At 45.4% G+C, this 27,600-nt stretch overlaps 1 long non-coding RNA gene across 2 annotated transcripts in view; it reads right to left on the minus strand.

Moving 5' to 3' along the window:
* LOC146839404 (uncharacterized) overlaps positions 1-27,600 on the minus strand; it is a 54,844-nt gene that overhangs the window by 4,937 nt on the left and 22,307 nt on the right. The window contains exons 2-3 of one of the 2 annotated variants that reach the window (XR_014981071.1): positions 18,870-18,989; positions 14,415-14,677 (exon numbers count right to left, since the gene is read on the minus strand). This is a non-coding gene — a long non-coding RNA (uncharacterized LOC146839404). The remainder of the gene's footprint in view (positions 1-14,414; positions 14,678-18,869; positions 18,990-27,600) is intronic. The other variant, XR_014981072.1, reaches the window with a different exon arrangement.

A 27,600-nucleotide genomic window follows, 5' to 3' on the forward strand; every position in this document is an offset into this window, starting at 1 on the left:
GGCTCAATAACTCCCAATTCCAACATCTTTTGGACTTCTGTCCTTATGCAGTCCCTGACATGGCTGGGCATAAAGATGTCAGTAATGTAAGCTATTCGTATACGTATTATGATTCAGCTGCTCTCAGACCCCCACGATTAAATTGTCATCACTCTTGCCCTCCGAAGTAACAGGTTGTAGCTGTTACTTGCCAATAGGTACGTCGCCGTTAAAATGTGCGCCTTCCTTTAGCCCTTCTATTACGTCTAATGCCCCTCTCAACATCAGGACTGAGAGTGGTTTCCTTATTAATGTCAGATCATTGGTGAAAAATAATATAGCCTTTAGCGAGTTTGTGTTGGTTAGAATGCGCTCTTGGGTTTTCCTAACAGGAACCTGGGCCTCTGATTCCTCCGGCCCGGATTTGGTCGATGCCATTCCTGACGGCTATGTGCTTGTTAGAATGGACCGTGTGGGACGTAGAGGAGGAGGGCTGGGGATTCTTCACCAAACGTCTCATTCTTGTCGTACTACTAACCTATCTGCCCCCTCAGATTCTTTTCAGGCCCTACATTTTGTAATAACCTCCCATCTCGCTGCTCCTTTTGCGGGCATATTGATTTATAGACGGCCAGGATCTAGAACCGAGTTCAGTCAGAACTTGCTTAATCTTTTAGAACCTTATTTTGGATGTGAGCATCTGACAGTCCTGGGGGATTTAAATTTTCACCTGGATAACCTTGACTCCAGGGAAACCTTATCCCTCCTGGACTCGTTGTCCGCATGTGGCTTTAAGCAATTGGTCAAAAACCCCACTCATCAGGCAGGTCACATCCTGGATGGGGTATTTTCTAATGACCCGAGGATATCAACTGACTGGCCAATTTCATTGGTCTGGTCTGATCATTTGGCTGTCCCACTGGAGCTTCAGGCTTCTCCTGCTAATATTAGGCCCAGTTTTCCTAGTAGTAAAGAACTTAAACGATGATTTCCAACGAGACCCTGGCTCCTCTAATCTTTGATAGTAAGACCGCCACCGTGAAGGACATCAGCATGGCGGCTCGCGAATTTGCCTCCTCCATTGCTAGGGCTGTTGATTTGTTGGCCCCTGTCTCCCTACGTTACTCTGCTAGGAAGAGGCCTTCGGCCCCTTGGTTTTCTGACTCTCTGAGACGCCTTAGGCAGGGCTGCAGGAAGCAGGAAGCAGGTGAGGCTGTGGAGGGCGAGTTGGGACAATCAAGAGAGGGAAAAGCATAAACTTTTTTTGAAAAGGTATAAGGCCGAGGTAATTAAAGAAAAGCAGGAGTACTTTTCTAAGCTAACTACTGCTCTTTCCCCCCCCAGAGATCTTTTTAGAATTGTTGATTCTCTGTGCACCCTGCAAATGCCCGACCCTATTATCAGCTCCCAAGATCTCTGTGATAGGATCGCCCAGTTTTTCCATGCTAAAATAGCTGATATTTATTCTGCCCTGGAACTGCAAAGGGTTTCTCTGCCTCCCCCTATCACTCTTGCCATTTCCCCCCTAGGAAATGAAAACTGGACCTCTATGGCGAGCCTGTCCAACTTTCCCCCGCTTTCCTTATGCCAGCTTGACATGCTGCTGAGTAAGACCAGGTCGGGGTCCCCTCTGGACCCATGCCCTCTTAAAGTCCTTAAGGATTGCAGGGAGACCTTACTGCCCCCTCTTTTGGATATCATGAACAGGGCAATACAGGAAGGTGTATATCCTACCGTGTGGAAGAGTGCTGTGGTTAAGCCTCTTCTAAAAAAGCCAACGTTGGACCCTGAAATTCTTAAGAATTTTCGACCCATCTCATTGCTTCCAGCACCAGCGAAGATGCTGGAGACTTATTTAAATGAACATCTGACGGCTTTCTTGGATACCTCGGGTCTCCTGGATCAGTCCCAACATGGTTTTCGGAGGTTTCATAGCACGGAGTCGGCTCTTACAGTCGTGTTGAATAACATCCGTAAGGAGGTCGATCTTGGCCATACTACTCTTCTGGTCCTGTTAGACCTGACAGCAGCCTTTGACACCCTATCCCCCTCGACTTTAACATCTCGTCTTAGGGAGATAGGGGTGGAAGGCGCGGCCTTGAGTCTCCTGGCCTCCTTCCTTGATCAGAGGGAACAGAGGGTCAAACTGGGCGAATTTCTATCTCCATCCCTGCCTGTTCAATGTGGGGTCCCACAGGGGTCAGCTCTTATGTAAATGTAAATGTAAATGTCAAGGTACTTATAGAGCGCACTGTCACCAGACGGCCACCTTGCGGTGTCGCCTTTGCGGTTTCCTGGCGCTGATACTCATACCGCTGTGGAACCCCTCCTGGCTTTCCCTGTGAAGTGTCCACTCCTGGGCACCCCCAGGGTGAAGCCAGGCATCCTTAGCGCTGTTGGGGCCGGTGTGGAGGCTAAGCAAGCTATTGCCCAGAGTTGCAGCATGGGGCCCGTGATTAGAATAGGCACCGAGGCGAGAACAGACAGGTCCGAGGAAATTGAGCCCGAGTCCCGCCGAGGCGGGAATCGAACCATGGTCCCTGGCCAGAACTCTGCTTCAGGGTCTGCCGCTCTAACCATTGAGCCACACTCCTCCTTAGTCCGACCCTTTTCAATATCTATGTGGCCCCACTTGCCAAGTTAATAAGATCTTTCGGGATGGAGGTGGTTTCCTACGCCGATGACACCTGGGCTGGATACTTGTCAACACAGGTTTCTTAGCTCCATGATGGCTTCACTGGTTTCTCAGATGTTTGGTACCAAACATCTTATCTTCATAAATCCTCACTGTTGCCAGTGTTGAATTTATTAATAAATTCACACAGGAGACCCTTTTAGAGGGTCCCATGAAACCTTTCAAACACTGGTGTGGTCCCTGACTTGTTTTTGCCAGTCTGCCACCACCAGACATATTTCTAACCTCATGGGGTGAGAGTCAGCGCTCTTAGAGGACAGAGACAATGCCTGCTGTGGGCGGAGGTGCTTCACACTTTCTCCACTACAGGGTGGCCTTCCTGGGCAGGAAGCTGCAACGCCTTTGAAATCCAACCCAGGAACCTCCAGATAGGGAAGCCAAGCTTCCTTTCCTGCTCCACTTTTGGTAGCACGAAAGGCGGGAACATTTGTTTGATTAGGAGGAGAGTTCCCCGTCAGGTGTCAGCAGCTCAAGAAGGAAAAGAGAGCCCACTAACCTCTGCGTAGCAGCCAGCAGGGACGATGTCGAGAAGAATATGATTCCTTCGCCACCGGACACGTTCTCTCCCAGAGTGTAATAGAATACAGCTATGAAGGAACGCACCCGGGGGACAAGGAACAGAACAACAGGTCTTCGGGGTCTCTGGCTAGAGGGTTCTGGTCTACGAGGGAGTCTCAACTGCCTGTATGAAGGACACAGAAACACGCATTAGGGAAGAGCAGTACTCTATATTACCCCCTAAATGATCCTAATTCACCTCTTCTGGTGATCAATGTCACAGACGTACCTGTAAGTCTGTTGTCCCCGCTGAGAACTGTCCTAAGCGTCACGCCTGCTCTGTTTTCCTCACAGCTGACAGAAGTGCCTCCGCATAGTAGTCTGGACACTGTTGGTTCTTCACAGTGGCCGAGTTAAAGTTTTACTGGTCTCAGCCCCAAAGGTATCACAGTGCTTCGTGAGTCTAACGCTGTCCTGAAGCCCCCTTTTGCATCATAACAATTAGTCAGGGGGGAGTACACACAGTGCTCAGGAAGTAGGGCAACACGTTACCTGAAGGTTCGAGGAATGAGGCTCGTCAGGGAAGGCGTAGGAATTCTGAGGCTCCGGCATGTATACCTCCGCTCTTGTGAAGTCCTCCCCGCACCACGAGTCTTGTGCAGTTCTCACCGCACCACGAGTCTTGTGCAGTCCTCACTGCATCACGAGTCTTGTGCAGTTCTCAACGCACCACGATTGCAGTCCTCACCGCACCACGAGTCTTGTGCAGTCCTCACCGCTCCACGAGTCTTGTGAAGTCCTCAAGGTATGCACCAACGATTCTCTGCTTACTTTATCCGCGGAAAAGAAAGCGTCCGCTAGCAGCCAGGGTCCGGAACGGATTGTCAAGCGCCGTTTCGTGTCCCGGAAGTGTTTTTATTGGTTTCCCTGGTCTCCGGGTCCTCACCTGGAAATGGCCCAGCCTCTGAGAGTTGTAGTCTTTATAACCCTTTTGACGCGGAACAGGAGGACGCGACCTACGCGCCTTCGTCTTTGGCTCCGCGAGTGAAGGAGCATGACAGAACCCCCTCGTAAGAAACGCCGTCTCGGCGGTCGTCCTGGTTTACCAGGGTGAGCCTCGTGAAATCGTGCTACGAGATCATGGCAGTGGAGGTTCTGTACGGGTTCCCAGGTTCTATCCTCGACCCCATACCCTTTCCAGTCTACCAAGTACTGAACCCTACCCCTTACCAGCCGGGAATCTAGGATTTCTTGTACCTCGTATTCCTCTTGTCCTTCGATTTCTATTGGGGGGGGGGTCGTTCTGGCAATCTAATGTGGTCAGGGCACGGTTGTAGTAAGGACACATGGAATACGGGGTGTATGCGCCATGAAGGGGGTAAGGACAGTTTCATGGCTACCGGGTTGATGGCTTCAACTATGGTATAGGGACCTATGTATTTGGGTTTAAATTTGTTGGCCCCCTTTAAATGTAAGTTTTTCGTAGCCAGCCAGACCATGTCCCCCACCTTATATGCTGGTTCTTTTGTTCTTTTTCGATCTGCAAATTTCTTGTGTGCCGCCTGCGCCTTCTTGAGGTGTTGTTTCGCTTCCTGTAGCACGGCGCGTAAATGTGCGTGATGTTCTTGAATGCTAGGAACTGGTGATTGAATGGGCCACTCAAAGGTGAGCATGTTTGGGTGGTACCCGTACAAGCAGAAGAAGGGAGAGCATCCCAACGTGGAGTGTTCGGAGTTATTGTATGTAAATTCCGCTGTCCATAGAAGGGTAATCCAGTTTGTAGCACTCTGGAGGGAAAAACATCGAAGGTACTGTTCCACAGTCTGATTGAGGTGTTCCGTTTTGCCATCTGTTTGGGGATGATAACTGGTGGACAGCCTGGCATCGATGTCCATGGCCTTGCATAACTCTCTCCAAAACCGAGAGGTGAATTGGGGTCCTCTGTCTGTGATGAGAACGTTTGGTATGCCATGGGCTCTGACTACATGTTGGAGAAAGATAAGGGCTAATTCGGATGAGGTAGGTAGCCCTTTCAGAGGTATGAAATGCCCCATTTTAGTCAAATGGTCCACCACTACTAGCACCGCTGTGTATCCATTGCAGGGGGGCATTTCCACGATAAAATCTATAGAGACGGTATGCCAAGGTCTGGGAGGAATGGGCAAAGAGCGTAGAAGTCCCATGGGTTTAGAGTGTATCGCCTTTCCTTGCGCGCATATCGAACACTCACTAAGGTATTCCTTTGTGTCTTTCTTGACTGTCGGCCAACAGAAGGAGCGTTCAATACTGGCAACGGTTTTGGAGGTTCCAAGGTGTCCTCCTAACGCGGTATCGTGAACCCAAGCCAGGACCTGCTTCTGGAGACTCGCCGTAGGTACGTATAGTGCGTGAAGTCGGTACAATAAGTCCTCAGTTAGGACTCTATGCTCAGGTTCTTCTTCGATCCAGGCCTGTATATCAATATCGGCTAGGGAAGTCCTGTCCTGACTTCCTCGAGGAAGGTCTGGGTGGTGAGTACCGCCAGGGTTGAGCCCGCGACGGTACCCTCCGCTAGTATCAAGGGAGGTTCCTGCATTTCCGTGTCTCCCTGTTTCTCAAGGTCTTCAAGGCGGGAGAGCGCGTCCGCCTTCCCATTTTGGGAGCCTGGTCTGTATTTGATGACAAAATCATAATCAGCAAAAAACAAGGTCCAACAAAGCTGGCGGGGTGTAAGCGCTCTAGCTGTTTTGAGGAACAACAGATTCCGGTGATCGGTGTATATTTCGATTTTGTGTTGGGCCCCCAAGAGATAATGGCACCATTCCTCACATGCCCTTTTGATGGCTAGCAACTCTTTGTCTGAGATGGAGTAATTAAGTTCGCTGGCAGTGAGTTTTTTGGAGAAGTAGGCCACCGGGTGTAGCTGTCCTGTTTGTGGGTGTCGCTGGGATAATACCCCTCCTAGGGTGTACTAGGAAGCGTCCGTTTCCACCACAAATGGGAGAGAAGAGTCAGGGTGTCTTAGAATGGGGGCTTGGGTAAATCTGGATTTCAAGTCCTGAAACGACTTTTCGGCCTCTTCTCCCCACACAAATGGGGCATGTTTTCGTAGCAACTGAGTTATGGTTTGGATTACTTTGGAGAAGTCTTTAATAAAACGTCTGTAGTAATTTGCGAATCCCAAGAAACTTTGGACCGCCTTGACATGCTGGGGAGTCTTCCAGCGGGTGATCGCCTCCACCTTCGTATCATCCATCTGAAAACCCTCCGCATTAATCACGTAGCCGAGAAAGGCCACCTCTTGCACATGGAACAGGCATTTCTCCAACTTTGCGTACAGGGAATGTTGCTGCAGTCTTTCCAAAACTGCCGTCACATGCCTGACGTGATCCTTAAGACAGGGAGAATAGATGAGGATATCGTCGATATACACCACACAACAGACGTCCAGGAGGCCTCTCAACACCTCATCCATAAAATATTGAAAAGCCGCTGGGGCATTACAGAGCCCAAACGGCATCACCCGGTATTCGAAAAGCCCGTACTTGGTTCGGAAGGCGGTTTTCCACTCGTCCCCACTCCGTACTCGGACGAGATGATATGCACCCCTTAAATCCAATTTAGTAAAAAACCTGGCGCCTTTCAGCTGGTCTAGAAGTACCGGGATCAATGGGAGAGGGTAGCGGTTTTTTACTGTGACCCGATTTAACGCTCTATAGTCTATGCAAGTCCTCAATTCGGCACAATCTTTCTTCGGAATAAAGAAAAGAGATGGGGATGATGCCGGCGAGGAAGAATGAGTGATGAATCCGGAGACCAGGTTTTCGTTCAAGTAAGTTTTTGAGGTATTGTGTTTCGGGCTCTGTCAGGGCGTAAACACGGCTGCACGGTATGTCCACTCCGGGAATCAATTCGATACGGCAGTCATGGGTTCTGTGTGGAGGTAGTTGAGTTGCCTTCTGTTTGTTAAAAAGAGCCCGGTACTGATGGTAGGCCTCAGGTAACAAGGTTGGTTTTTCAGGAGTTGATGGGCTACACGCGTCTGCCATCAGTAATGCGAGTGACGTGGAATTGGTCTCTGGTCTGGCAGTCTTTTCGGTGCAGTGTGCCTCGCAATATGGGGAATTCATGGAGACCGTGCGGTCGGCCCAGCTGATCTTGGGGTCATGTAAAGTAAGCCATGGTATGCCCAATATGAGACGAAACTGGGGGCATCGATTAGATCAAAAGAGATGCGTTCGTAATGGTCCTTACCGAGCCGCATCAGGAGGCGAGGGGTCCGGTTTACGACGGGTCCGGACGTCAGCTCTGAGCCGTCCACGGTTCTCACGTTGTCAGGGTTCTTTTTTCTTTCTCACGCCACTCCAAGGTGTCGTGCATATGTTTGGCCCATGTAGTTTCCTGTCGCCCCAGAATCGAGCACAGCTTCCAAATGCACCGCTTTCGACTCTGTAACCCACAAGGAAACACCTACATTCAGATGTGCTACAGCCGGTTGAAGAATGTTTGGTATGATAGATGAGATCGGTAAACATAAATCACCCGAATCAGGGATCTCTGTCTGACTCGGGTTTGTTAGTTTTCCGCTGGTTCCGGGTTTTCCATGGAGGCTATGGTTCTTGGTGAGCTGCTCCGCTCGGGGAGCTGAGCTCGGGCTCGGCATTCCCATATGAAATGCCCTCCTTTACCGCAATATAAACAGAGTTTCATTTTTCTCCGTTTTTCTCACTCCTCTGGAGTGAGGGGACCTCGGATCACCCCGATTTGCATCGGTTCGGGTCCTTCAGTTCCTTTGGGGCTTTCCTCCATTGAGTTTTTTGGGTGAGGGAGAAAAGGACGCATCTCCCCTCGGCTCCGATCCCCTTTTCTCTCCTGCAAACGGTGATCCAATTGGACGGTAAGATCTATCAGTTCTTCGCACGTGGGGGGCAATTGAACCACCTGTGCCAAAACGTCTTTCAGATCTCCTCTTAGCCCTTGGTAAAAAAGGGTGGTCCGTTTCTCCTGTGGCCAGTCGGTCTCCACCACTTACCGGTTAAAAGAGGTGATGTAAGTTAAGAGGTCCTGGGACCCCTGCCGCAGGGTAAGGAGTTCGCGATCCAGGGACATCATATGGGACTTCCCATCGAAGAGTTTTCTGTGCTCTACACAGAAGTCTGCAAAGCGGTGCAACACCGGGTCATTTCGTTCCATTAAGGGTATGGTCCAACTGGCCGCTTTCCCTCCCATGTAGGACATCATGAAGGCTGTTTTTGCCGTGTCCTCCTGAAAGACCGACGGTTTACACAAAAAGTGCAGTCGACATTGATTGAGGAACGTCTCAAACTTTTTAGGTTCTCCATAGAAGCGTTCTGGCGGCGCCAATGGAATACTGAGATTCTGGATCACATGGATCGCTGGAACGGTCTCGGAGGTTGTTGGGGGACTAGGAGAGGCTGCGAAGAACCCACCCCCTTGTGTATCAACGACTGAGGGAAGTCGGGTGGGGTGAGAAGGGGGTTGGAGTGTTGCGTCCTTGATGTAAGGACTCGGGCGCCTACGGGATAAACCTGCGACTTCTCGTCTTAAGGTATTCACTTCTTTACGTAAATCCTGATTTTCTAGGCGTGAAGTTTGCACCTCCTGTTGTAGCGCTGTTAAGCTCTCCAACAGGGAGGACAACACAACATTCGTGTCCATCGTCCGGGCTGGGCGTCGTTCTTGGGCTTGACAATCTGTCAGGTGTCAGCAGCTCAAGAAGGAAAAGAGAGCCCACTAACCTCTGCGTAGCAGCTAGCAGGGACGATGTCGAGAAGAATATGATTCCTTCGCCACCGGACACGTTCTCTCCCAGAGTGTAATAGAATACAGCTATGAAGGAACGCACCCGGGGGACAAGGAACAGAACAACAGGTCTTCAGGGTCTCTGGCTAGAGGGTTCTGGTCTACGAGGGAGTCTCAACTGCCTGTATGAAGGACACAGAAACACGCATTAGGGAAGAGCAGTACTCTATATTACCCCCTAAATCAGTGTTTCCCAAACTGTGGTCCGCGGACCCCCAGGGGTCCGTGACACATTCCCAGGGGGTCCGCAGGAGGCAGTTTTAAAAGCACTGCAAAGTTCCTTGTCTAATTAGCAGTTTTCGAGCAGCAATAAAAGTGTCAAAATAAAGCCAGTGATTAATGCACCTGCTGGAGAGATGAGAGTTTGTCCAGTGGCAGCTTTGAGTTATCTAGTGTAGCACAGAGGGTTAATATGCCTGCTGCAAAGAACGTGTACCACGCATTTTGAAAAACAGTATTTTATGTGCATAGGTGAGTGTGTTACTGCTTTTGTCACAGAGATTATTTTGTTACTGTGCAGTGCATAAGTGACAACCAAAATCTAGAACAGTGACCTATAAACTGTCATCAAAGAGCTGCTTGCAAACTGCATGGTACAAGTTAGTAACCTATGTTTTTTCCCAGTCTTTCATTATCCTGATGCTGCTAAAAAGGTTTATTTGGGCGGAAATATATTTTTATTGTAAGTCAATGCTGACCACTGGGTGAAGAGAGGCACTGTTGAAGGGTGATAATAAGGGAATCGTTGAAGAACCCCAACAAAGAATGTCGTATCCTAGTGTATAGTAAGGTCTTCATTTACTATTCGTTAAAAGCTAATACAATTTAATATATAATGATAAATGTGTTTTAGAATGCACCATTGTTTCCTACATTTCTTGGGGGGAGAGCCTCCCAAAGCCCCCTTTGTAGTGGTCAGGCTCACTCACTACACTTGGTGTGCACCGTATGGCGACTGGTTTGAAAACATTTGCCAGGGCTGCTTTGGGTTTCCAGTCTGGCCCAGGGCTGCACCATATTTACAAGAATATGGTGCAGCCCTGCGTTTCCCCCAATGCTGGCGCTACACCTAGCAGTTTAGCGCCAATGCAGTCTCCCTTGCGCTATGGGAAGGGTGTGTGCATGCAGGGGAAGATTCTTTATGTACAGGAAGGTCCCCCTTCCTGCACATAAACAATCTTGAAATGCCGTTTTGTCACTTCTATGTGTGCTGCCTAATGGCATTTTTTAAAAAGATTGTTTATGTGCGGGAAGGGTCACCTTCCTAAACTTAAACAATTCAAGGCGTTTTGCCTTTTCCATGTGTGCTGTACAAGGCAAGCCACATGGAAAAAGCAAAAACGAGGAGAAATAAGGGATTTCTCCTTGTTGTGCCAAGTTAAGACCTGGTTTTCCCTGGTCTTAATTTTGGCGCTGCCTCCTATTCATGCTGCCCTTGTAAATAGGGGACAGTGTCAAAATCAATGGGTGTTGCGGTGGCAGTGCCTGACAGGGGGGCCTTATTTAAAAGACAGCATTAAGCCATGTTATGTGGCTTAACGCTGCCTTGTAAATAAGATAAAGCCTCTATCGACACTGTAATGTCGCAAAAAGTGTGCACATGTGTGTGTATTTTTTGGGAATTACTGTTTTAATTTTGACAAATTGCTTGGGGGTCCCCGACTTCCAGTGGTGACTCAATGGGGGTCCTCAGGAGTCAAAAGTTTGGGAACCACTGCCCTAAATGATCCTAATTCACCTCTTCTGGTGATCAATGTCACAGACGTACCTGTAGGTCTGTTGTCCCCGCTGAGAACTGTCCTAAGCGTCACGCCTGCGCTGTTTTCCTCACAGCTGACAGGAGTGCCTCCGCATAGTAGTCTGGACACTGTTGGTTCTTCACAGTGGCTGAGTTAAAGTTTTACTGGTCTCAGCCCCAAAGGTATCACAGTGCTTCGTGAGTCTAACGCTGTCCTGAAGCCCCCTTTTGCATCATAACAATTAGTCAGGGGGGAGTACACACAGTGCTCAGGAAGTAGGGCAACACGTTACCTGAAGGTTCGAGGAATGAGGCTCGTCAGGGAAGGCGTAGGAATTCGGAGGCTCCGGCATGTATACCTCCGCTCTTGTGAAGTCCTCCCCGCACCACGAGTCTTGTGCAGTTCTCACCGCACCACGAGTCTTGTGCAGTCCTCACTGCATCACGAGTCTTGTGCAGTTCTCAACGCACCACGATTGCAGTCCTCACCGCACCACGAGTCTTGTGCAGTCCTCACCGCTCCACGAGTCTTGTGAAGTCCTCAAGGTATGCACCAACGATTCTCTGCTTACTTTATCCGCGGAAAAGAAAGCGTCCGCTAGCAGCCAGGGTCCGGAACGGATTGTCAAGCGCCGTTTCGTGTCTTGGCAGTGTTTTTATTGGTTTCCTGGTTCTCCGGGTCCTCACCCGGAAATGGCCCAGCCTCTGGGAGTTGTAGTCTTTATACCCCTTTTGACGCGGAACAGGAGGACGCGACCTACGCGCCTTCGTCTTTGGCTCCGCGAGTGAAGGAGCATGACATTCCCACTTAGCTTGCACCACCCCTAGGGCAGGCGATGTGAACCCCTCTCCTGAAATTCCACCATCTTGGAATGGTGGAAAACAACTTATCAGGGCTAGGGTAGTTCCCCTTCCCACGGGAAGAGGCCACTAGAGGGTGTAGACACCCTAAAGGTAAGTAGCCCATTGGCTACCACGTATCTCCTTTTGTAATTCCCTTAAATGCAATATTTAGGTGGCACCCTGAGACCAGAACATCAGATTTTATGGACAAGAGAAGACCAGGACAAAGAAGACCCACCTCCTGAGAACTGAAGCTCTGCTGCAGAAGAAAAAGGCGCCTGATGCCTTCAGGACTCAATAATCATTGCCTGCTGTGTCATCCTGAGCCTGAAAGGACTCCAAGAACCATGGAGCAACTCCAGCCTTCAACCAATCGCTAAGAAGCTCCTTTGCGTGAAGGTATCACTCCCCTGCACCCCATAGGCACCTGTCCCTTGAAGTCCGGTTTGTCGACTTGCTGCTCCCTGACGACCTTGACGCAGACCTTAAGTAAGAAAAGGTACAACCGCTCCGGAGGGTCAGATCTGACTCCACACCAAGTTTGGAGTCACCAGGACCTCCCTGATATGCGGCTCACCAAAACCTGGGGTACCGGACCCCCAACGGCAAACACCAAGAAAAAGAGTCCACACCAGACTCCCAAAGCACTAGAAGCAAGCACCCATTGAGGGACGTCGAGACACCCGAGACCCACTTCCTGAGTGACCCAGGTGTCCAGAGATCGCCTTTCCAAGTCCTGCTCCTGACAGCGAGGACCTCAAGATGCACACGCCCGGCTGACCTGTTCGCTCCGCACCCGACCCTGGCACCGACTAACAAGCTGTGCTCCCATGGTCCACAAGCCCTTGCAACCTCCTCTTTTCAAGGAGACCCACCGGACTTCGCTTTAAGTCCTCCTGTGGAGTGTGTTTTTAAGTGGCCCCCTTCGTCTTTGTGCACCAGGTTTGGCCAGTATTTTACAGGTCTGACCAGCATTTTACAAGTCTGGCCAGTATTTTACAAGTTTGGCTAGTACTATCATGCCCCAGCAAGTAAGAAACGCAACAATTCCATTTAAATCCGGTATTTTTGCTGTTTGGAGAATAAACTGAAAGCCATAAATGCAAGACTAAAACACATGAAAAGAATTCTCACGCTGCCTAGACTGTTCTTAAAGGCTTTTTAAAAAACAGAGGCGGGATTGTTAGGATGAAAATTAATGCAGAGGATATCACACACTGTTATTCGAGTTTCAGCCTATGGCCCTTCCAAACCCCAAAACAGGCAGAAATAGGGAGTATTTTTCTCAAAAAAGGTGGCAACTCTACAGGAAATTAATTGGATAAAAATCATAGCTTTGACAGAAGAGATGAAATAACTCTTTCAGACATACAGAAGAGGTATGGAAGGGGATAAGAGGTACAGAGGGGCTAGAAGGCCAACCAATGTAAGATGGTAAAAGGGGCTAAGCTGAGGGGGCGGTGGGTCTATTTTGTTGACTATGTCATTGGGATGTTCATCAATCATTTTCTCCACTCAGTAGGATCAACATAAGTTGGAGGTTTCCCATTAGTCCAGCTTGAAAATGGTAATCTCCCAAAAATCTTCCATATAGGGAAACACAAGACAAAGGATCCATCAGTTGTAAAACAGGATAAAGAGAGTGTTCCCTGGTAAAAGACGAGGTGCTACAATGCCCTGATATTGCAGTTGATTTAAGATTCCTTTTATATTGCACTCTGCTTCTGACTTCATGGGATATTATGCCTGTACTTGATGCTCACGGCATACATGAATGACATGGGATAGTGTTTATCCCGCCCGCTTAGTTTCTGTATAAAGATGAAGCTTGTTTGACAGCCCACTCTCTTGAATAGATTTCCCCGACATCCTCAGGTACTGTGAAGGAAATGGCTACTAATATTTCCTCCTCCTCTCTGGGTGCTCTCCTAATAAACACCATGGGCCAGTTATGTTCTGCTAAAATATGTCCTCATTTTCAGATAAATAGGGCTAGAGGACTGCTTCAATTGTGTGCAGTGTATCCCCCTCAATTTGTATATCTGAATTATAAACCCTAACGGGAGGATTTACGGGCCCGATTCACAGAACTAGTTTAAGACAAAATCCTAAACTTACTACCATTTTCGTATTCCCAGAAGGCACTTACTCATTTTGGTATTCACAGAAGACACTTACTCACTTCGGTATTCACAGAAGTTAGGAGTCCTAACTTTAGGACTCTTAAATGCTTTCTGTGAATACCAAAAGTCTTAAAATTAGGATTTTTCTCAGTTTAGGAGTCCTAAAGTTAGGACTCCTAACTTTACTACTACTAAACTCAGAAAAATCCTAATTTTAAGGCTTTCGGTATTCACAGAAGGCATTTAGGAGTCCTAAAGTTAGGAGTCCTAAAGTTAGGAGTCCTAACTATACTACTACTAAACTGAGAAAAATCCTAATTTTAAGTCTTTCGGCATTCACAGAAGGCATTTAGGAGTCCTAAAGTTAGGAGTCCTAACTTTACTACTACTAAATTGAGAAAAATCCTAATTTTAAGACTTTCGGTTTTCACAGAAGGCATTTAGGAGTCCTAAAGTTAGGAGTCCTAACTATACTACTACTAAACTGCGAAAAATCCTAATTTTAAGACTTTCGGTATTCACAGAAGGCATTTAGGAGTCCTAAACTTAGGACTCCTAACTTCTGTGAATACCAAAATGAGTAAGTGCCTTCTGTGAATACCAAAATGAGTAAGTGCCTTCTGTGAATACCAAAATGGTAGTAAGTTTAGGATTTTGTCTTAAGTTAGTTCTGTGAATCGGGCCCTACATGTTTATCTGGAGTTTCAATCTGTATGAACTTCTCAGTTGGACTTACCGCCAGAAACCTCTAGGGAGTCTGATGCACCATTGTTACTTCTGCTGCACTGTCTAGAAGCCCAGGTCCCATTTCACAGAAGTATCTGTAGCTGCTATTAGAAAGTCCTTCCACTTTCCCCTTTTTAAATTGAGTTTTAGGGTCCAAATCTTTCTGTTCCCTCTTTACACTGACTTCAGTCTGTTGCACCTTTCTGCTTGCTGTAGTCTTCTTTTCTTCACTGCTCTGTCCGACCTCCTCTTTGTTTGTTTACTTTGCGAGCCCTGAAAAGAACAGGAAGAGAGCTATTAGAATACTGATACAGTTCTGGGTTTTTACATTTTATTGCGGTCCCCCAAATTATAATTATTCCGGCTGGGCTCCCGAGTTACAGGAGATCCAATCTGTCTTTTCTCTCTCCCCCTCTGTTTCTTTTTGCCTTCAGCTACAGTTTTATCCTTGCTGGAACTCTCAACATCACTTTTAGGTTCTAAATGTGGTTTATTTGTCTGCGTACCTAAAGTATCACGGTCCACAGAGGCATAAACGTCAGATATTATTCTCAATATGTCTCGTTCACGCTTCTGAACTAGAACTGCTGCAGGCCTCTGACACTTCTCCCTTAATGTAGCTTAGGATGATTGAGGGACGTGTACAAATATTTCCTTTCCATTTCACACCTACGTCCAGAGGCGGTGCACCCTGTGCTCATATTGTACTTGTTTCAATGCTTTGGAGAGAACTGCTAGTGAGGGTGTGCAATGCGTGTTGTGTAAATACATGCAAATATACTTCCCCAGTTGTTACGCTCTTCTTCAGGTGGCATCATTCGAATGGGGAAGTCACAGAGTCCGTATTCACTGCTTGCCTTGGGGTGTTGTGTGAGGGTAAACGCTTTCAACTGGTGGGTCTTGCGAGCAACTCATCATGCTTCGCGGGCATCTTTCCAATGACAGTGTGGTGTGTTCCTTATGGAGCTCGGTGTTATTTTCACTATGGTAGCCTAACTGTGGACACTGTAGACCGCTTTTGCTTTGCTCACATTACAAAATATCACGCATGTGTTTGTGTCACTTTGTAATTTTACAAATAAGCTGCACGTGTTTTTGGATTTTGTTCTTCTACTGGGATTTAGTGGGAACATCTCATGCGAGGTCAAACAACACTGCTCCTTATTATTCTCTGTGGTCTGACACTGGCATCCAGACATAATAGAGACGTCCAGCTGCTGTTGTTGACCACGTAAGTTTTATCATATAATCTGGAGCTTGTCGTTTTGAAAACACACAGAGCGAAGACATTCTCATCGAGCAAATGTCCAGAGAGGAGAGAGCTGCGCCAGCTGAGATGTAGAACAACTATCTATATGTGGCACGATGGGGTTTGCCACTAATCCCAGAGATCTATGATATATCACTGTTCTCCATAGTGAGGGAAGGCTTAGGCAAGTCTGTCAGCTAATATGACAGGGCCTGCTATCGTGGATGGTCTCCTAATTATGCTAATCACACTATTGACCTGCATATGCTTTCTGATTGCAGCACAGTTGCTTCATAATAGACCACAATAGTTTCGATAAATGTTGTCAGCTTCCTTCATGTCTCTTTTCATTTATTGTGGACGTGTAGGAGTGAGAGAACGAAAGGTGATGGCCTGCTGCCGCGATCCCTGAGAGGATCAAGGGTGTTGTGTTCTGGGATGCCAAATCACTTGTCTCTCTGGAAAGGTTAGGAGGGAGAGTGAGGCACCATTAACGAGTCAAATCTGGGCCCATAGGTACTGATGTGGTATGGTGGCTCAGTCCCTACAGACTGATGCCCTGTGGTCCCAGACATAGTTCTGTTTCAGAGCAGAATCCCTGCTACAATAGTGTTTATTGTCTGTGGACTGATTGCTCGTACAGCAGTCTGCTCCTGCACTGCTGGGCCTGTAAGAGCTGCTTTAGCGTTTATGGTTCATACCACACATTGTGTGAGTGTCCTGTATAATGAGAGTGTATCATTTAAGATTCCTACAATGTCAGCAAGTGGTAAGATTTTATACCTAGCTAATATTGGCCATGTAGCCCCTTCATTACTCGGAAGACCCAATCGAACATTCCTGCATGTGTTTGGTATCTCACCAGCAAACCTATTCTGGTGTTCTTGGTAAATTAAAGAGATTTACAGATTGTGGTAATCTCTATAATCTACAGGCGCTGCTGCTGGTTTATAAGCCTGAAACTTCCCTGAGGCAGCGTCTATAGCCTCAAATTCCACCCATGAGTAAAATGTTTTAAAGGCTCACACTGCATGTGCAGCTAATACGAATATAACGCCCCCCTGCATTGGAAGCACCTCTATTCCTGAGACGGAATATGACTGCCTCTCAGTAATTTACTTCTAACACAATTGGAAGAGCCGTCATTTTAATCAAATGGATTCAGCAAAATGAGAGAGTCAAAAACATAGAAAATCACAGCTTTGGAATAACTTTTTTAAGAGTCAAGTTTGACTAACCAACAGTAGACTGTTACCATAATTACTACAGATGTCTCTATATACTTGTAATGATGATTCTCTTGTGTGGGTAAACTCAAAGCCTACTCAAAGGTCCAAACAATCTGAAAGTCAGAAGTTGGGCACCATATTGCAAAAGTTAGGGCTCTGGCCTAGGTCTACAAGACTTGTCTTTGGGTGCCTAGACTGAGCTCAGTGCACTAGCGCTTGAGCGGGGAAGTTCAGTTTATTGTAGCCCCACACAACTCCTGCTGGTGTGATGTCCATGCTTTCTGGTGACTAACAGTCCTGTAAAGGTTTCAGGAATGCATTGGCAATTCAAACCCACTTTCGTTCTTTAGAATAGCACCCACATGTATTGTACTACGAAATGAGACTATATATGTTTAAAAGTGTTTATTTCAACAGTCTCATCCTGTTGCTTAGTACATGAGTAATAAACACACAGAATATATTCAAAACAGCACTCATGCATGTTACAAGTAATGAAAATAATAGGAACAGTTCTAACATAATTACCATATTCTCAGCATCCTAACACCCTAAAGGCTACTTCTGTGTGCTACACTATGAGAGCATGGACTCGTTAACTTGCCTCTAGAGTTTCTTGGATGTCAGCGCGCTGCATACCTACTCACAACAGATCAGCTATGGTTATCAGACGTCCGCCAGGGAGAGTGTTTTCTCAGAGGCAAAACACATCAGCTGGGCTCAGCTTCTCTCCACTCTCTATATCGGCTCTCAGCATAAGAATAGTTGATGTGAAAATCTAGCAGGACCTCTTGTGATAACCTGGGGTGAACACCTCTCTAGTTCAGTGGTCAATTCATATGGTTTATATAGGGTTGACCACTGAGTTTTACCCTACATTGGGGGACTTTCCATTAATCCAAGTTATAACTGGTATGAATCAGCTTGATGGGAACAAGTACATTCAGACTACATGTTAATTTTACACATCCACTTGAATGGCAGATCTCATGAACCTTGTAGCAGACTTGTGTCACCTTATGTGTTAGCAAAGCCATAGTTTAGATCATTTGACACTTTCACGAATTAGGTGAAAGATAATGACATACTGAATGTGGTCAAAGGCAGACAGGCTAACTTAACGCTCTCAAAATGAAGTCTGGGTTTGGGAGTTTATGACACTAGGGGCCATATGTAGGTAAAACGTGTTTTGCGATTCTCTAATTGCAATTTTTAGGGAATCGCAATTAGAGAATTGCAAAACGGAATGTAGGTAGGATTAGCAAAATATTTTGCGATTCCCACCTATTCCTTATTTGCGAATCCCAAATTGAGATTCGCAAATAAGGAATACCTTGCCATTCATTCCTATGGGCTAGAAGGCCCATAGGAATGAATAGGAAGACATTCTCAATTTGCGATTCTCAATTAGAGAATCGCAAATTGAGAATGCAATTTCAAGGTTGCAAGGGTGTCAATAGGATACCCTTTTGCACCCCTGAAATAAACATGTGTGCACATGTGGCGCACATACATGCGCTAATGGCATGTATGTGCGCCACACGGCACTTTGAAAAATGCAAAAAAGTGCATTTTTCAAAGAAATCGCAAATTACCACCAACCTGAGGTTGGTGGTAATATGCGATTCCTTAAGCCAAAATTGCACAACTTGGGTGCTTCCTACATTGCATTTAAGGAATCACAATTTGGAATTCCTTAAATGCATTAGCAAAATAAGGAATCGCAAATTTTGCGATTCCTTATTTTGCGTGTGGGTTTCTGTGTGCTACATAGCACACTGCCCAAATTGCGATGACAACGAAATTCGGCGAATTTCAGCATTTGCGATCGCAATTTGGCTTCCTACATATGGCCCTAGGAGGAGAACAACAACTTCCTCCTCCTGGCTGGTGGTGTCCACATACACTGCCCCCCACAAGTGTCTCTTCAGGCTCCGCCTGGAGTCACTTGGATGCAGATCGAGTAAATCTCCGGTAGGCGCACTACCTCTGCTGATGGTGGCTTTTGTCGCCTCGGCTGTATGTAGAGGTCATGCCCGCCCTTGAGCTGAGGATGTCTCTTCATGACCCTGGTCCTCCTCTGACCTTGGTTGGCCAGCCCGGTCTTCTGAAAAAGAATGTAACAAACCACTTTGTTAAATCATTGGATCAATAATGCATATCTACAATTTGCAGCTTACAATGTGGAGACTTTACCATATCCCTCTTCGTCCTGTGCTATGCTACTAAAATGTTGTGGATCTGCAGACTTTGAAATTGCTAATTTACAATATAACTGTGGTTCCAGCCATAGTACGACAAAGAATAGGTCGTAGTTGAGTTATGTAATATGTCTTATTTCCTTTATCAAATGTAAGTTCAAAACAGGTTCCACACATTGGTTAGCATTGAGGAGACGTGTCTCCCATCAGTTTACAAAGTATTTTAAAAGAGGTCGAACTTGTCTAGGTTTTTGGACGTCAAAGGTTCCACATATTAGTCCATAATTGTGTGAACTTAGAAAATAATACATAGCAAACGTATAGTGGTTTAGGAGTAAGGTAGCGGCAAACCAACGTCAGCATTAAACCAAGGTCAGCATTAACATAATGTCAAAAACAGATTAGCATTCAAGCCAAAGAAAAAGAATAAGCATACGTTATCAAATGTGAGCTTTGAAAACTTCATACAACAACAAAACATGTTAAAGAGAATTAGTAAGGTTATGACAAAGCTCACAGTGAACAAGTGACAGGACTTCACTCTAAAAAAATCACATACACCTATGTGCCAAAGACTAATAGACATGTGCTTACCATCTCTTTGCTGCTCAAACTCTTCCAGCTGAGAGTCATCTAGGCAGCTTTCGGGACCCTCCCGTACAATGGTGCCGTGCGGGAGTGCAGTCTGTGTGGCTGGTGAGGACAGATGCATTGTGCCCTGGACCTTTCTACGGGCCCAGCAACATACGTCCTCCCATCGCTTGCGGCATGTCTTCACCCGCCGTTTGTGGACACTTCACTGCTGCATGTGGCGAAGTCCCACCAGATTTGGCCCCATTCTGTATTGCTTAGATGGGGTTCTGGTGCCCCATAAAGCTGAGGGTATTTGACTACAAGCTGCTCCATTTTGATGTTCAATTTGGATTTGTAAAATGGAGTGGGCCTTCTCCTCAAGTCCCTCAGCCATGTTGAGGGCAAGAGTGTGGCAAGGAGCAGCAGTATGGAGGAGGATTCTTCTTGCAGTAGAGAGTGGCGCAGAATGAAAATAACATGGCGACTTCCTGGCCCTGACTTCCTGTTGCTGTATGTCATTTCCTGTTTATTTGAAGTAGGCGGAGAGCTCCGCCCTGAGTGCAAAGAGTCCACAGTACGTACAAAGGAGAAACTCTGCTCACGGGTGAAGACAGGAGGGAGACTCGGTGCATTTGATGGAGTGGGTAAAATGTTTTCTTTTTATATATCCAATCCATTTATGTATGTTTGTATTAAAACGACTAATGATTAATCATAATAATTAACAGAGTGTTGTATGAAAAACTAATCAACCTTATTAACCGAGAGAATACATGTGGGATTGCTTTGCATGGCTAAAAAAATAATATGTAAACTAAGTCTGTATGCATATTAATAGGATAAACGTTGCTTATGTGATGTTATTGTGAATTATGCTTAAATAAACGAGTTCTAATGGCTTTGAACGTGGCATATGGCTAGATAAGTGCACACACATATGGGTATTAGCAGGGGAAATAACACTATTTAACCATTTTAATGTATTAATGACGTTTTTGTGTTTCTTTGCTTAAGTTGACCATTTGCGTCTGCTATAAAATGGCCGCCGACTGAATCAGACATTTACGAAGTAATATCCATGAAGGGAAAGGAGAAATGCGCCTGCGCAAACTTCAGCAGCTGCGACCTGCCGGTGAACTGTCATCGCTGTGCCCATCAAGGCTGCTCCGGGCGAAAGGCCAACCCTTCAACAGAAATTGTTGCAACCTAAACTATGGATTGCCAATGTTCCCATACATTCGTTTTGGAACTTTTAATATGTGGGAACGACATCGAATGTTTCCTGATGAATTAGGATGTACTTTGATTGTCTAATGAGAAGCTCTGAAAATGACGATTGTAACATTTAGAATGTAATTTTTAGTATAAATAATAGTAGACTAGAGAGGGTCGTTTAGAACGCACTTCATAATGTCCAGTATCCTGATGTTATGCTGACGGAGAGGACGGTGACTCTGTATGATAGAGCAGAACTTTGATGATTTGACTGAGGACCAGATTCTGACTTAGAAAACGACAACTAGCCAGAATAGGTAAATATGACAAAAGATAAAATTTATTAATTAGGTTTTAACCTGCATTTGATTTAGATAAAGAAATATTAATTGAATTCATGTGTCGGGTTGTTCTTTCATTGAAATGTATTATTGACTGATGAAGAGAATTAAAAGAGTCATTAAGCTAATTCCAACTAAATGATTAATTGACCGAGATAGGTTCTCCTTGATGGGAAGAGAGTAGAGGGATTTTTGTTAGTAATGTTAGCGAGTTCCCATCAAGGGAAGCAGTGTAGTTCGGAACCAAATGTTTATCCCCTTCTGAGTAAAGGTACGGATAGATTGATTAGAATGAATGTTGGTGTTATGGGCCCCACCAGCGTGTGATGTGTATGTGTGTGTGTGACTGCGAACTCACTCTGTCCGTGGTAGTAAGGGGAAATTGAGGAACTCGAACTGCACCACATGTAGTCCAAAACACAGCAAGGTTAAAGACTGATAAGATCTAATCTGAGATGTTTTTGAATCGAATACATGTTTGTGTAATTCTTTTTTAATAATGCTTGCCCTAGCCCTGAGTGTCATACATGAGAGTGTGTGTGAATGTTGGTCTGGATAAGTGATACAATGTTTGGGAACATATAAAGACAATATATTTTCACTTGAGCACAGCATGTTAGTTAGAAGCATTATGCATATTCAACATAATTGTGTCAGGGTGGTATGCATGCATAGTGTGTTAGATGGAGCATGTTTATCATTGCAACAACAACAAGGTGAAGGGTGGAATGCTTGAACTAATCTCAACCTCTAGCAGTCGCTTGGGGCTGCATTCCAATCTATTTTTTTTCATCCACGTGGCACTCTAGAGGAAGACCCGCCTTATGCAAATCAGCTCCGACCCCGCTGCTCATGGGAACAGTCCGTCATGATCTGCCAGGCGAGGCCTGTTCCAGATGGGACCACATGCAACCCCACACTGCTTTCACCCCACATGGGGCCATCATTAGGCTGGACGGTTCCTGTTGGAGCTGGGCGAAGAGTGATTTGCACAAATCTGGGTCTGATCTGAGGTGGAATTGTGGACTAAAAAAACGATGGACTGAGATGCGCCCGGAGTAATTACCAGTAATTACCAGTGGCTGAGATTAATTCAAGCATCCTACCTACCACTTTTTTGTATACTTCAGTGTATAAGTGCGATAGGTGTGCCCAGATGTGGGTCCGTGCTCATTTTACCACTGGAACCAAGTATCATGAACATATTTCTTTTTCACTATACTCAAATGTGGAGTCTCCCATTTGGTAAAGTGCTGGTAAAAGTTTGTAAAAATATGTTTTGTGTAAATATCAATAAAAGTAATTTTTATGTAAATATTTAAAAAGTACAATGATTAAAAAATACAATATTGAATGCATTTGAAAAGAATTGGCTTATAAAATAAAATTACTCAAGTTTTAATAAAAAAATCTAACCTAAAGATTTGTTTAATAATCCATTACACATCAATAATTATTAAAAGTGATATATACAATATTTTCCAAGTTAATTAGGTAATTGTAAAAACATTTTGTTTTAAATAAATATAAAAAAGAAGAAATGTGTACCATTTTAATATGTGTTTTACCATTTAATTATATTTTGAATAATTTAATTATATTTCCTCTGGGATCTTAGTTTAAGTCCTTAACCCATCCGCTAAGACCGTTATCAGGCCCTTACTCTTTTGTTGGTGGGTTCACATCCTTCCCAAAAGACCTCCCTTACCCACCTTTAACCCACCTTACCCATACCTAACCCCCTCCCGTTTAATAGCAAGTACCCCCTCTGTCACTCCCACATTTACTACTAAAACGTATGCTTACGTGTGCGAAGACTCATTTTCTTTTACATATATTATTACATTTGCTAAAACCATACATCAAGACAATTTCTTCATGAAATGGACATGAATATTTTTAAAAGAGAAATTCATGGGCATGAATATTTTTGAATGTGAAATTCTTTACTTATTCTGCCAGTAGTATTCGTGACTTTGGGGTTATTTTACAGCAGAAATTGACAGTTTCTGTTCATATATACCCTTGTTTGGATTTAACAACAGTTTCAAACTATACAATAACAAAGCTCTACATTGTAATGGCCCAGCAAACATTTTCAATTAATCCTCCTCACAGCTTTTGTGTTTCTGGTTCGGAACCTTCCATGAAGTGGGTAGAAAGGAAGGAATATTTCGAAAACTATATTGCAGCAATTGATGATACTAAAAAATGTTTGGCAGACCAGAAAAAAAGAATTCTTTTACACGCTTTAGGTCCAGTGAGATTGAAAACTTACAATCGAATGCCCAAAGCAATTGTTGGGGGCGATACAAATGTATTTTTGGCAGGTTTACAAGATTTAGACAAATATTTTGCGCCAAGGTTTAAATTCTTTCAACGCAAACAGCACAGGGGTGAAGCTGTGGATGACTATGTTGCTGAACTTAAACATTTGGCCATTGATTGCAAATGTGGAGGCATTCATGATGGCTTAAAAAGGGATCAGTTAGTGATGCATGCCAATAATGCAACTATCCAGGAACGTTTATGGATTAACGGAGACTCTCCATTGGAAGAAGTTATTACGATTGTGCGTAAATCAGAGATGTCTGGGAGATGTGCTACAGAATTAAAGCAACCAGACAAGGATTTGTCATGTGTATGCAAGGTTACGTCTCGCAAAGGTGAGTATGGTAGAAAGTATGATTAAAAAAGTAATTTAGCAACCACTGACAGAAGGTGTTATTGTTGTGGCAGCAAGGAACATTTGGCGTACAGTAAGTCATGCCCTGCAATTAAGCAAAGATGTAGTAATTGTGGAATTGTAGGACATTATGCCAAAGTTTACCGCAAAAAGAAGCTACGTTGAAATGTGTGTATGATGCTAAAGGTTCAATTGACAGTGAAAGTGAGGAGGAAAACAACAAACAAAAAGTGTTATGAATTTACAAGAGAGATTTGTACTCAATATCGGGGAAAGGAACCGGAATGTAACATGTCTATTGGTGGCGGTATAATAAAGATTTTTGCTGATTCTGGTTCACCCTTCACGATAGTGAATGAAGAAGTATGGAGAGATAAGTTTATAGAAAAAATTAGCAAGTACTTATCTCCATCCGACAATAAACCAGAGAGTTTTACTGGGGAAAGAATTGACATTAGTGGCTACAGGTGGTTGTCCTTTGCGTTCAAAGGCAGACGTGCAAGAGGGTGTGAGGACTGCCAGGAGATTTCTGCAGGAGCGTCAGGAACCAGGAGAGAATGCCTCAGCCTTCCCCTACGGCCTTCCGACTCTATCAGACTCTAGAGTATCGGAAGACACGCCAGGGGAAAACAGGGAAACAAAACAAGGAAAGGTGGGGGAAACTCCTGTAGCGTGGCTGGCGGCAGGACAGGAATAGGCGAAGAAGAACCCCGCTGTAAAACAAAGACTGTGTTAACTTATGCCTTCATAGAATGACCCAATGATAGGACTAACTCTTGACCACACCTACCACTGTTTGGTTACATCTAGTCGTTTAATAGGGAAATTACGTTAGAGATTCAACATTGAGTCAACCTATATAATAGAGAACACAGCGTTAGAAGAATGTTCCACTTTCCCCCAAAATCTAGGCTACAAATACGTGCAACTCACTGGACTACTACTAGTACATCGGATTGTACTCCAGCTTAGGTCCACTAGGAATGAGAAGTATGGAACAATCTGCAGAAAGAACAAAGCAAGACTAAGTGCCCCCTTTACTGGTATCATGAACCAAGGTATAGAAAAAAGGCAGCGCACAGCGCTGTTACCGTGATTCTGTCGTACTGAGATTGAACTGCACAGTGGTTCACGTAAGTCTCCCAAATGAACAACAGGACTCTCTTTCTTTGTGTGACAGGCAAGGGAATGAATCCCTCAATCATGTAGAGCCACCAGGTAAGGAGCAAGGCTGAACACACAGGCAGTGCCCGGCCCGGCGGTACGGACAGAGCCGCCCGCGGGGCGGAGCACCAGGATAGGGTTATAGGGAGATCGGAATAACAGGAGTTAAGGGGCCGTGCCCGGCCCGGCCGCAGGGAGAAGCCCTGACCGCGGGGCGGAGCACTAATAGTAGAGGAACACGTGGAAGAAAGGAGTTATGAGGTACTTCTTCCTCGAAATGCAATCGTATATATAATGGCAGTGTCCAGCCCGGCAGCGTAGGAAGAGCGAACTGCGGGACGGAACACCGGGGTCAGGATAGTTAGACAACACAAGTGTCCGTCCCGGCTGCGTAGGAAGAGCGAGCTGCGGGGCGGAACACCGGGGCCAGGATAGTTAGACAACACAAGTGTCCGGCCCGGCAGCGTAGGAAGAGCGAGCTGCGGGGCAGAACACCGGGGCCAGGATAGTTAGTCAGCACCAGTAGCCGGCAAGGATCACCACCCGCTAGGGGAGGATCACCACCCGCTAGGGGCCGCCGACGGAAACAGGAAACGAGATACCGGAAGTCAGGCAAGATCAAGGACGGAATAAGGACGGAAACGGAGCTCCAAGCAAGAACGCTAAGCGCGCTCGTCTGCGTTGAGGCTCCTTAAATACTGGAACGGCTTGGGGGCTGAACCGCGGGGCATGACAGAGGGAAACTGTATGTGGCAAAGAGGGGTCCATCTGTACTAGGTTGGCAGGATCAAGGAAATCTTCATATCATTTTAGACCCTAATAGTGATGATAAAGTTATGGTAGTACACAAAGGAACCTCTGTAAGGAAATTGAGAGGAGGTATCCAAAGGTGTTTAAGGAACAGTTGGGCATGCTGGATGGTTTGAACATGAAATCATTCTAAAAAGTGATGCAGTCCCTAAAGTACATAAGATGAGAATGGTACCTATAATGATACGTGAGGAAGTTTCTAAAGAGCTAGGAAGATTGAAAGACAAGGATATCATTGAACCTGTGGATTGCTCTGGCTGGATTTCTCAGGTGGCTGTTTCCCACCCCAGCACCGGACAAATCTGTTTATGTGTTGACTTGCACCACATTAACAACAACATCCTTATTGACCATTGTCCCGTACCTAACATTACTGAAATGTTGTCTAGCTTTGAAGGTGCGGCATGGTTCTCAACCATTGGTCTTTCAAGTGCATATTACCAGGTTCTATTCTCAGAAAAATCCAGAAAAATTACTTCTTTCATCACGCCATTTGGATGTTTCCTTTGCAAACGAATGCCCTTTGGCCTAGCTTCAGCTGCGGCTGTATTCCAAAGACTTATGCATAATTTGTTTGGGAAGGAAAAGGGTGTATTATTCTTTCAAAATGATATTTTAATCTTTGGGGAGGATAAAATCAAGCATGATGAGAGATTGCATAACGTGAAGGGAATTTTAGAAAGCAAGGGATTGACAATTGAGTTGAGCAAGAGTAAATTTGCAGAAAGAAGTGTGGTTTATTTGGGCTCTGTAATTAGTGAAGAGGGTGTTAAGCCTAAACAGGCTTTGATTAATGGCATAACAAGTGCACCATCTCCCACGAGTAAGGATGAGGTAAGGTCCTTCCTTGGAATGGCAGAATATTGTGCTAAATGTATCCCTAATTTTGCTGGGAAAGTGTTTAATATCAGACAACTTCTCAAGAAACATGCAACATTTTGTTGGGATTCCCTATGTGAAGAAGAGCTCCATTATATTAAGGAATTTTTGGAGAAAGTACCACATTTGCCTAGTTTTGTCCCTGATTTGGATAATTATATCACAGTGGGTGCTAGCAATAAGGGTCTGGGGGCCGTTCTCTCTCAAAGGGATGGGCAGGGCAAGGAAAACATCAGCCTGTTTGCATCCAGGTCTATATCGCCCTCAGATGAGAAGTATCCTATTATAGAGAGGGAGGCATTAGCATGTGCATGGGTGCTAGATCACTTCAGAGCTTTTATTGGGGGAAGGCCTGTGGTCATTCGCAGTGATCACAAGCGCTGAAAATGCAATAGGTCTCGCCTTTGATTAAGTTAAAGTCATTTGCTTTGCTAATGGTATTGTATAGCAAAGCAAATGGGTTTAACTTAATAGACGGCGAGACAAATTTTATTCTTAATGCTTGTTTAAACAGGGAACCCTCCGTGAGAGCCGCACTTGAAAGAGAGAGCAGTCCACAGACGTGTGTGAATTCTTGACTACAGGTGGCGGTAAGTTGTGGTTAATAGCGCTGGATGTTTATCTTTTTTTGTGACCTAAAAATTAATGCTAAATAATTCTAGTTAGGATCCCATTGGTGTTTAGGGCGTGAGGGTCCTATGTGCACATGCCTGGAAAGCGGCTAAATATCCTGTGTGACGTCTTCCACCTCCATGCCATTTTTGAGCCTACTGCGCTTTGCATTCTGGGATTCGCAGTTCTGTTTTGGTTCGGTTTGGCATGACGTCACGATAAAATGAAGAATGCCAG

This window comes from Triturus cristatus, chromosome 4_1 (assembly GCF_964204655.1).
Source record: "Triturus cristatus chromosome 4_1, aTriCri1.1, whole genome shotgun sequence".
Lineage (NCBI taxonomy): Eukaryota > Metazoa > Chordata > Amphibia > Caudata > Salamandridae > Triturus > Triturus cristatus.